This window comes from Manis javanica, chromosome 4 (genome assembly GCF_040802235.1).
Source record: "Manis javanica isolate MJ-LG chromosome 4, MJ_LKY, whole genome shotgun sequence".
NCBI classification, from domain to species: Eukaryota; Metazoa; Chordata; class Mammalia; order Pholidota; family Manidae; genus Manis; species Manis javanica.
Genome location: NC_133159.1, coordinates 8,958,888 through 8,968,676, shown reverse-complemented (window position 1 = coordinate 8,968,676; position 9,789 = coordinate 8,958,888).

The following is a 9,789-nucleotide window of genomic DNA, read 5'->3' as shown; positions in this document are numbered from 1 at the left end:
GGAGGATAATGGCTAAATGGCATGGAGTTTCTCTGAGGTGATGATGAAAATGTCTTAAAACCACCTATGATGATGATGGCATATATCTATGAATATCCTAAAAGCTATTAAAGTATACACTTCAAATAAATGAATTGTATGGTATGTGAATTATATCACAATAAAGTTGTTTTAAAGATATATACATATATGGATTAACAGATATCAATGCAAAAGGAAAAGAAAATGTATTTAGGTCCCACTCAGTTAACACATGCCTGGTGAGGTCCATTTCCTGTGTGTGGCCCTGCACCAGCCAGTCCAGGCACAAAAATGGGTTAGTCTGACCCATGCCCTTGTGCAGCTCCTACCCCAGCACGGGCCACAGGCAAGCCACTGAATGATTAGACTACAGGGTGAGAAGCCTGTCAGTGGGGGTCCACATCAGGGGCTCTGGGAACCAGAGGGAGGAAGGAAATAAAACTGAAGGGGGGTGACGGGTGTGGTGTGCTTGGAGGGTCAAAGTCAGCATCCCAGAGAACTTGGCACCAAGCTGAGTGGAGCTTTCCAGGCAGCAGAAGCAACCACACCATAAAAGGCCCAGGGTTTCGAGGACCACTGGGCAGTTGGTTCAGGGAGGCATAGGTGCAAAGCCTCTCATGTGCCTCTCCCCCTTCCTTTCTTCATTTCCCCTTACCATCAGCACCTTCCAATACACTAAACACTTCAGTTATTTGGCTGTCTTGCCTCTCCACCCTCCACTAAAATATAAGCTCCCTGAAGACAGGGATTTTGTGTCTCTTGTCCATGGCTGTATCCTCAGCACCTAGAAGAGAGTGAGTTTTCCATAACTGTTTGTTGAATGAATGAGTGAGTTAGAATCCCTGTGCCACGGGCCAGAACCAGCTGAGCTAGGGAGGAGGGCTCGGTACAGAGTATGTGTACCATCCACCACCCTCCCAATCCGTAGGTCCTGGGAGCCTTGTGGGAGATAGTGACAGGCCAAGGGGTTGCCTCAAAATAAGTCCCTGGCAGGGGCATGTGACTGTCCTAGCTTCTTCCTGCCCCATTTTCAGGCCTGAAGCACACCCCCCGCCCCACTAACTCCCTCCCGCAGAGGCTCACTCAGCCAGCCCTGACCTGGACAAACCGTGAGAATCGCCTGGGGAGCAGGCAGGGCAGCTGTAACCAGGAGGAGGGGATGTCCAAGGAACCACTGTGCCGACACCTTGACCCTGGACTTCCAGCCTCCGGGATTGTAAGAAATAAATTTCTGCTGTTTGAATCACTCCATCAGTGGTGCTTTGTAATGACAGCCCAGCAAACTCACGGGGTGGGGCAGGTTAAAGGTCCCGTAGAATCCAAAAAGAAACAAGTTGTGCCAGCCCCTACCCTTCCCGCTACCCCATTACCAACATTATCCATTTAAAAACCTGCAGTACACTGACAGGGATGTTTCAGGAATCTGGTCCACATAATACCCAGGAATATGAAAGGTCAAGCCTGTTTGATACAACTTTTTTCAAACCCTACAATCAGAAATTTAAAAAGCAAAATGGACACAAAACAGGAAGAAATGCAGTGAAGGCTGCTTGAAGTCAGGAAAAAAAAATTGAAGATGAAGACAAAATCATATCAGAGATTATTTATAAATGATAAGGTGGCCAGGAGTGGCCAGAATCAAATTAATATTTTAAAAGCACAGTGAAGGAGAGAGAATGAAAACCATCCCAGATGGTTTCCGTATATTCAGTATGTTCATAAGATTGTGGAACCTTCATGACTAATTCCAGAACACTTTCATCACCCCAAAAGGAAATTCTGTGCCCTTTATTAGCAGCCATTTCTCATTTTTCAGTCTCTGGCAACCACTGATCTACTGTCTCTAGGGATTTGCCTATTCTGAACATGTCATATGGACAACATCATGCAACATGCAGTCTTCTGTGTTTTTTTCATTAAGCATAATATTTTCAAGGTCCATCCATGTTGTAACATGTACTTTATCCTTTTTATGGCTAAATAATATTCCATCATATGACTATGCCATATTTGATTTACCCATGCATCCGTTGATGGACATGTGAATTGTTTCCATTTTTTAGCTATGACAAATATTGCTGCTATTAACACTTGTGTACAAATTCTTCTGTGCACATATGTTTTCATCTTTCTTGGGTATATCCTTAGTAGAATTACTGGGTCATGTGCTAAGTTTATGGTAAATTTTTTTGAGGAACTGCCAAAATGTTTTCCAAAGCAGCTGCACCATTTTACGTTCCCACTATGAGTGTTCCAATTTCTCTACATCATCTCAACACTTACTGATTTCCTTTAAAAAATTTATTATAGCCATATCATTGGGGGAAAATCAGTTCTGAGACACAGGGAAGTCAGAGTACAAGGTGAGGAAGGAATTTATTAAAGCGAGAGTGTCAGGGACTAACAGAACAGAGTGATAAAAGAAGTTCATTAAACCGCTACTCAGCATTGGGCACATCCCCTGCTAACTCCTTAAGCCACTGTCACCTGGCATCCAGTGCCTGCTTGGATCTGCACAGCACAGGAACTGAGTCCTTACCGCCCCAGGATTTGGGGGAGCTGCACAGCACTGGATGGAGACTATGTTCTGCAAACTTCCCAGAGGCAGAGAAAGGAGACTTTTAGGCAGGGTACTAAAGAGAGTGACTGGAAGCTACAGTGCCCTCCCGGTCACCAGGCTATGGTAATTTGCAAGCCCAGAAATGAGCTCTCAGCAGCCCCTCCCTACTTATCTAAAATAGGACAGAGGGAATGAAGATTTGAGCTGAAATCTGGAGGATTAGAATGAAAAAGAAAAATAACAAAGACACTTACCTCTGGAAAAGTGCAGAGACAAAACGTTGTAAGTTGAGCAGTGAGAAATTTACTTAGGGCAAAGAGGTGCACACTCGGAGAAAGGGGAGTGTGGGCTCCCTCAGACAAGATGTGCCCTAAATGGTTTAGGGTCTGGGGTTTTACAGGTGGCTAAGGATTTTTAAAGGGCTAGGGGTGTGGACTTGTTAAGTGCTTCCAGAATGTTCATCCTTGATGGGTCATTAAGTCTCTTCTCTTATTTTTCCTCCAGGTAATTCTGCAAAATTAACATAAGAAATTTACTGCTGATTTCTTCCCAGAATAGCAGCTTCCTGGTCTGGGAGCATATCAAATAAGACCACCTGCCCTGCCCCCAGAGTGGGTCAATTATTGTTTGTGTTAAGAATCTTACTTCTGAACTTCCTGGACTTTTTAAAATGCAATTTTAGCCTTAAGGTGAAATTGTCCTGTCTTTATTATGCTGTTTATAGCTTTTAGCAGGCTAAAGTAAATTTTACAATGACATGATCTAATTGACACAAAGAAGACGTGGGTTATGCTGAGATACTTCTCTTTATCTGGGGAATACTCAAACATTCAAGGCCAAGTTGCTCCTGGCCTTTTGAGCTTTAACTGATTAACTCATTAACTCTGAGTCTTTTCTGGCTTTCTTGTTTTAACTGGTTAACTCTGTGTCCTTTCTAATGGGCGTTACTAATCTTATTCTCTTTCCACCCAGCTCGTATCTATTTTCCTGCCTAACATTATTAGTGTATAAAGTGCCTGTCTCTATTTCGGGGTATAAAGTGTCAATCTCTACTGAACCACTTATTCTTTTTAACTTCCTGACTTCATTCTCTGTCCCTTTCTTCAGTGTGTTTTTAAATTTTTCATTTGAATCTATTCACTCCTTGGCACCTTATAATTTTTCTCACTGTGGCTTGGATTTGTATTTTCCTAATGACGAATGATCTTGAACATCTTTTTTCATGTGCTTTTTGGGCATTTGCATATTTTCTTTGGAGAAATATCTGTTCAAGTCCTTTGCCCATTAAAAAAAATTGGGTTATTTATATTTTTATTGTTGAATTATAAGAGTAATTTATAGATTCAGTGTGTTTATCAGATATTTTCAAACAGTTTGTTCATTTTCTTGATAATGTTCTGTGCTGCACAACATTTCTTAATTTTGATGAACTCTAACTTTTCTAGTTTTTCTTCAGTTACTTATGCTTTAGGTGTTCTATCTTGCCTAATCTATGAGAGACAACAAATGTGGTGGAACACTTTTCAATGGTCTTATCTGAGGAAGGGGTATGTGGGAGTTGTCTGACTTACTTTTAAAAACATCCCGTAAACTGGAAAATAGTTCAAAATAAAAAGCAACTGGCCCTCGGTACACTGGGAGGGTGGGTGTCACCTGGTGTGATGTGTCCTTTGTGGGCACTGGTCCACGCAGGTCCTACAGTCACCCTGGCGGCAGAGCTGGCCTTCTGCCCACCTCACAGTGGAACCAATTGAAATACTGCCTGGTGTGACCCTAGGCAGGGACCTTTATCTCTCCAGGTTTCTGTTTTCACATTTGTAAAATAGGGAGAGGGGCCAGAGGTCCTGTTTTCCAGGGAGAGAGTGAGATGACTGGAGGGGTGGGAGGGGACAGGGGGAGAACAAAGAGAGGCTGTCCCAGCCAGAGCAGCTTTGCATTTCTCTTACTGGCTTCTTTTTGTTATGGAAAATATTCTGCTGGTAAAACAAAGCAAAACAAACCTAGGGTGAAACTCACGCCCCATGTGCCTCCACGGGCTCTTCCATCTACTCCTAAAGTCCTGGTTCTTTGGGGCTGAGCACACCTGGGATCCGTTGTGAGGAAGACCAGCACCTAGACTCCATCTTGCCCTTAGCTCTTGGCCGTGAGGTTTCCTTTACCCAGGGGAGTGGAGCCCTGTCCCGGGGAAGAAGGTGGTATACAGCGCAGCGCTCCATCTCCTGCGAGCTGAGTGTCTATGGGAAGAGCAGACTCCATTCTGATCTGAAGCTGGAACAGAAGGGCCCCAAGAGGTAAGGAGAAAATTAAGCCCTGTGGCTACAGAGGATTTAGAGGATACCAGCTTGCCAGAGGAGCCACCCAGGGACATGGGCCAGCCATACGCTGAACGAGTTAGTTTAATAAATGCTTGATGAAGAAATCGAGACATCCTCCAGGGAAAGAAAGATTCCATAGGTTTTCCTGAAGGATGGGATGGAGGCTCCAGGTCCCTTCCCCTAAGAATCTGCTGCCAGAATCGTGTGGCGTAGAAAGGGCAGCAAAAAAGCAGCCAGGCGCTGCCCCAAGCACTGTATGTGGGGCATACACAAAAGACCATACTTTAAGCCTCACAAACGACCATATTGTTCCCATTTTACAGGGTGGGGAAACTGCAGCCCAGAGTTTCTGGGACCAGCCCAAGGCGGCACAAGGAGACTGAGGCCCGGGAGAGGAGGACATGCAGCTTCCACAGAGCAGGGAGCTCAGTGCGGGAGGCAGGGCTGGCATCAGTTCAGCTGGAGAGGCTGCGCTCTTTCCCCAGTGTGGGTAAAATTGTAATATTCCCAGAATATCTCGCCTGGTTTTAGTGCATCTGCATATCAACAGGTGTTCCTAAGGGGTGGATAGCATTCCATCTCCATATCAGTGGGTGGTTACCTGGGCAACCGAGGGCTTATTTGAACCTTAGAAGTTAGGGGGAGGTCTTGCTTACTTCTGCCTGAGCAAGAAAGAGAAGGCCCAGACTGCAGTTTGTAAGCAATAAATGGGTTTTAAACTTTATTTCTCCCTTTGACTGATTTCAGTTTTAGAGGTATTTGCCCTCAGATTTCCTCTCCCTGGAGTTACACCCTGATACCTCAGAAGGGATGGGAGCACGGGAGACGACCTGGGTGGGCAGGCTTTGGACCTTCTGAGTTCTCCATCTCTCCCCACAGAACAGGAGGCCCTGCAGGATGTGGATTCTGGTGTGTTCCTCTTGTCCTTCCTCATGCAACCCACCTGCTGATCCATGCATGCTGTTTGGACTTGAAGAAAACTGGGCTTCTGACTTTCTCTCCAGCTCCAGCAGCCTTTTGGAAAGTTACTGAACACATTTTCTCCTTTCTGTCTGACCACAGGGAATTAACTCTCACTACAAAAGGGGAGAGTTAAATTAGATAGCGTCCAGCACTTTCATCTTCAAAGGATCTAGAACTTGGGCTGTTACCACCTGAGATGTCTTATTCTCAAGCAACATTTCTAAGAAAAATGTGTGCCATGTTCTTCTGGGGACTGTGTCAATTAAAAATCTTTGGGATGGAAGTGATAGAAATCTAGCTTAAATTGGTCTAGGCAAAACAAACAAACAAACAAAAGTTGGGGAGGGAATTTACTGGGTCACATAACTGAGAAAGCCAAAGTAGATTGACTTCAGGTATTGCTGGATCCAGGAGCCCCGGTAATGTCACCAGGATGTCAGCTATGGGGACAATATGATTACAATCACATCTGGTGGTGGTGGGAAGGATAAGGGCAACTCTCAGAATTCATTTTTCCTTATGAGGTTGTAACTCTAGGGGAAAAATCCTGGGGCAAAATACCTTTGAAACCGAAATCAGTCAAAGGGAGAAATAAAGTGGGAGAAACTCAGTTATTGCTTACAAGCTGTCGACCACTTCCAGCTGCAGAGAAAAGGGACCCCACCCAACCTCTCCCGTCTAGATATGCACTCAGCTCATCCTGTAATTACTTATTGATATGGAGATGAACTACTTCTCTCCACCCCTTGAAAACACCTATTGATATGGAGATGCACTAAGCCAGGTGAGAGATTCTGAAAATATCTCAATTTTACCCACAGAGGCAAAGTGAATTGAATCCTTACAGCAATGACGAGGTGATGGGGAAAGGGAGAGCAGAGACTGTCACCTTTCACTACACTTAGGGGCTTCAGATATCGCTGCTGAGGCAGGACATGGGGTGAGAAGGGTTTGTAGCTATTTTTTACCAAGCTGCCAAGCTCAGACCTCCCTCTGATAACCATCAGTCTAGAGATTCACTTCAAGGGCAGAGAAAATCTATACACTTAAGCTGGTTTCCAAAGTACCCCCGACACACACACACACGCCCACATGCCTGCCTCAGCTGTGAAGGATCTGATGGCCCCTCTGCAGATGGTTTCTGGCTTTTGGAGAAAGTCATAAGGGTCACAGAAGATCATACTTAGGCTGGTTTCTACTGGGAGCTGGGGGCCGGCAAGCAGACCCTAACCATGAACTAGGGGCAGCTGACTATTCCAGGGTCTTTTTGCCCCACAGTGAGGCAGCAGTGGGCAGACTCCCTGGCCAGTGCTCCTGCTCTCTCCCTTTCCTTACCCTAGGTGCCCAGGGCTCTCATGCCGCCCCCATGGTGGCCCAGGGCTGGGCTAGCGGTCAGGGTGAGAGGGGGAGCTACGGAGAAGCAGCTCAGTACACCTGCAGCTGAGTCATGTTCCCTGACTGGCCTACCTGCCCCACACCTGTTCTTTCCTGCATCTCTTCCCTTTTGCCATGAGCCCAAGTGCTATAGACCCAATGCTTCTGTTCCCCCAAGAATTCGTATGCTGAAACCTATTGCCCCAGTGTGATTGCATCAGGAGGTGGGGGGCCTCTGGGTGGTGATTAGGTCATGAGGGTGGGGCCCCCCTGAATGGGATTAGTGCCTTTATAAGAGAGGCTCTGGAGAGCTTCCTTGTCCCTTCTGTGAGGTTACAAAGAAAAGACAGCTGCTTATGGACCAAGAAGTGTGCTCTCACCAGACACCCAATCAGCTGGCACCTTGACCTTGGACTTCACAGCCTCCAGAACTGTGAGAAACACACTTCTGTTGTTCATAAGCCACCCAGTCTATGGCATTTTGTTATAGCAGCCTGTGTTCAGTAGGGGTGGGAGCTCATCAATTAACAAGCTCCCAGCTCTTCCCAGAATGCCCTCCTCACCTGCCTGCTCCTGGCTAACTCTTCTTCTCCTTCAAAGCCTTAGCCCAGTACCACCTTCTCCAGGAAGCCCTCCCACCTCCCACGTTCAATGTTCCTGCAGTTCTCACAGGGAGATTAGGACTCTGCTGTGTCATCCTGGTGGGGTTGCAATCACATCTATCTTTTTCCCTGTGCTGTAAGCCTCCCAGAGCTGGGTTTGTCATGTCCACTCTGTACGCCCACCTCCTAGCAGAGAGCTTATTTTTACCTCACAGTCCCATTCCAACACTGTGTGGTAGCGAGGAGAAAACATATAGAAAGACGAAGTAATTTGTCCTAGGTCACATAGCAGCAAGAGGTGAGGTGGTACTGAATCCTGGCAATCTGTCTCCAGACCACTGTGACCCCAGGCCTTCAATGAAGGCTTGTTGAATGGATTAGGCCTTTTTTCTTTCTCTGTAACCAGCACCTAGCACCTAGGGCTTGACACAGGTAAGAACCAACATGGCCACAAAACCACTCCTGCTGAGGACTTACTAAGTGCCAGGCACTGTGCTCAGCAGTTCACATATACTTGATTAATTTCACCTTGCTACTGAAACAAATTATAATGAATTTAGTGGCTTAAAATAACACAAATTAATTTTCTTACAGTTCTGGAGGTCAGAAGTGTGAAGTAAGTTTCAATGGGCTGCAATCAAGGTGTCAGCAGCCAGGCCTATGTTCCTTTTGGAGGGTCTAGGGAAGAATCCATTTGTTTGCCTTTTCCAGCTTGTAGAGGCCACCTGCATTCTTTGGCTCATGGCCCCTTTCTCCATCTTCAAATATGCCAGCAGGGTGGCATTTACTCTCCTCTCTGACCTCTGTTTCCACTCTTCCATTTTCTATCTCTGACTCTGATCCTTTCCTCCTATAAGAACCCTTGTGATTACATTCGGTCTTCGTGGATAATTGCATATGCAAACCCCTTTTTCCATGTAAAGTAACATATTCACAGGTTCTGTGGATTAATTAAAACATGGACATCTTTGGAACATCTCATTTAAGCTTTGTGCCATAATGCTGTAACACAGCTGTAACATAGCTGGCATGACTAGCTTCACTTAATGGGAGTGGAAAATGCATAGCTTACATTTAGCACCCAGTGAATATTTGTGGGGATAATCTGTTGTGAAATCTGATTGATAATATATTGTTCTTCACTGGCCAGAAGGCCCTGGAGATTGTATCTAGTCCTGTGTCTTCTCTGAAGTCTTTTCCACAGTCCCCTCTGCTGGGGCAGATAAAGCTGCTGTCAGAGTGCGTAGCACTGAATTGTTTCCCCTAGGGTGGCTCTGACTCCTAGGACAATAATCTCTTTTGGTGCAAGGACCAACTCTCACATGTATTCCTAAATCTTTGACTCTTTCCATGCTGTTACAGGCTTTTATAGACATCATTTTCTCCCTTTTAATCCTTGCAATGAGGGAGCATATGTCCATTTTGCAGAAGAGCAAAGCGAGTCTCAGGTTAGATGCAAGTGAGTTCCTGATAGCTGCTGGCTGATGGATTCTGTCTTGCTCCTGGCCCTTCACCTCTGACACCCAGCACAAGGGTCTCTCTACACCCCTGGTAGCCCCCGACCATCTGACTCAATTCTGCATTTGATTGGATTTTTTTGTCTGTCTCATTGTCACTCAATCTTTGGATATTCTTCCTGTGGGGTGCACATGCACATGCACATATACACACTGCCCAGCCCCCAGAATCTCCCAGGGCTGGCATTTTTACACAGCTCTTAACCTTCCTCCACCTTCATCTGCAAAATGGTCATCTTAGCCACACTTCTCCTTGCACACATAACCACCACACTTACACATCCCTCACAGAACAGCAACCTGGACCTTCAGGGATGACAATGGACTAATTTAACTTTTCTCTTAGTAGAAACACCTTGCAATCACCCTGGCAGTGATTAAGAGCTTCAGGTCTGAAATCCAGGCTTTACCACCTGTCAATTGTATGACCTTAAGAA